General features: G+C 43.5%; 1 pseudogene; it reads left to right on the forward strand.

Annotated features, from left to right (window-relative positions):
* The first annotated feature begins 208 nt into the window (after window positions 1-208).
* On the forward strand, window positions 209-1,354 carry LOC145166239 (cold shock protein 2 pseudogene; annotated as a pseudogene).
* Window positions 1,355-1,714: the final 360 nt, after the last annotated feature.

Here is a 1,714-nt window from a genome sequence, read left to right on the forward strand (position 1 = left end):
TATTCTTTTTGTAATTATCCCTAAAAAAATTATAAAATCACTTCATGAATTCATCCTGGCCGTTGGATTCCATTGAGAAGTAGAGGCGTCGTGGTCAGATTCCCTCACGGTCATCTTTTCGAAAAAAAAAAAACTTTGCAATCGATAAAATCGGATTTCGTATTTCCAGTTTTACCCCTATCGCAAAAACTGTTACTCTATATATACGCGCGTGAGCGTGGAAACAAACTTATCCCAAGTTTCTAGAGAGAGACTAGGGTTTGCTCTCTTGATTTTGGGGGTTTTCGATTTCTAGGGTTTGTGAGTTTCTCTTCAATTCAAAAAATGGACGTTGACGGCGCTAGGAAATCAGGAACCGTCAAATGGTTCAACGATACCAAGGGATTTGGGTTCATCACTCCTGAAGATGGCGGCGAGGAGCTTTTTGTTCACCAGTCGTCCATCAGAACTGAGGGATTCCGCAGCCTTGGTGACGGTGAGACCGTGGAGTACGTGATTGAGAACGGATCTGATGGCCGTACTAAAGCTGCTGATGTTACTGGTCCCAATGAAGGTCCTGTCCAGGGGAGTACCCGTGGTGGTGGTGGTGGTGGAGGCCGTGGAGGCGGCGGTGGTGATCGTTATGGAGGCGGAGGTGGTGATCGTTATGGAGGCGGTGGTGGTGGGTACAACGGTGGTAGCCGTGGAGGACGTGGTGGAGGAGGATACGGTGGTGGAGGCGGTGGTTATGGTGGAGGCGGTGGTTATGGAGGAGGCGGCGGTGGTGGAAACGCTTGTTTTAAGTGTGGTGAGAGTGGACACATGGCTAGGGAATGTACCCAGAACGGTGGTGGAGGCGGAGGATATGGTGGTGGAGGACGTGGAGGTGGAGGTTATGGAGGTGGTGGAGGACGCGGAGGTGGTGGCGGTGGCGGTGGCGGCGGCGGCTGCTACAACTGTGGTGAGGATGGACACTTCGCCAGAGAATGCCCTACATCTAACAACCGTTGATCTGCTACCATGGATGGTGGAGGATAAAGGGTAAATGTGTTTCTTCACATTTGCTTTGCATCCATACACCATTCTATTTACTTTTTTGCTTTTCTGTGTTGATGAATCAATGGGTGAACCATAGTTTAATATGCTTGCTTTTGATATGAGTTTTTGGTTTGGTTTGCTGCTTCAAGTCTATTAATTAGGGTTTCGGATATGGCACCTATTTATTTTAATTTTTCAAGTCCTTTACTAGAAAAAAAAGATTAGGGTTTTCAAGTACTACTTAACTATGGTCTTTATGAGAAATCTGGATGTATACATGCTGGACGTTTAATGGAAGCCATTTATGAATGAAAAAGAAAACAAGGGTTACCCTAAAGATCTCATTGTTGTGGGGATATTTTGTTTCTTGATAAATTATATATATTCTTGTTTAGATATTTTATAGAATTGGTGCATTGAATGTTTCAAGTTGGTCCTTGAATTTGTTCTGTTTCTTTGGTTATTGTGTTAGCATCTGTCATTTGGTCAAAGTGGGGACTCAAAAGCTTTATACTTGTTGTGTTTCTTCCTTTTTGCCCATGTCCACAGAAATTATAGCAAGTTTGTTTTTTTTTTCTTGTTTTGGCTTACTCTTTAGTCTAAAGTCATTTGATTATTGCCAGAAGCTCAGAATTTATCATGGGCTCAATAAGTTCGTGTACAATGTCATAAAGGTTTGTGATCGTGTGTTGATTTA

The sequence above is a fragment of the Lactuca virosa genome, chromosome 3 (genome assembly GCF_052849685.1).
Source record: "Lactuca virosa cultivar CGN04683 chromosome 3, Lactuca_virosa_CGN04683_v6, whole genome shotgun sequence".
NCBI lineage: Eukaryota > Viridiplantae > Streptophyta > Magnoliopsida > Asterales > Asteraceae > Lactuca > Lactuca virosa.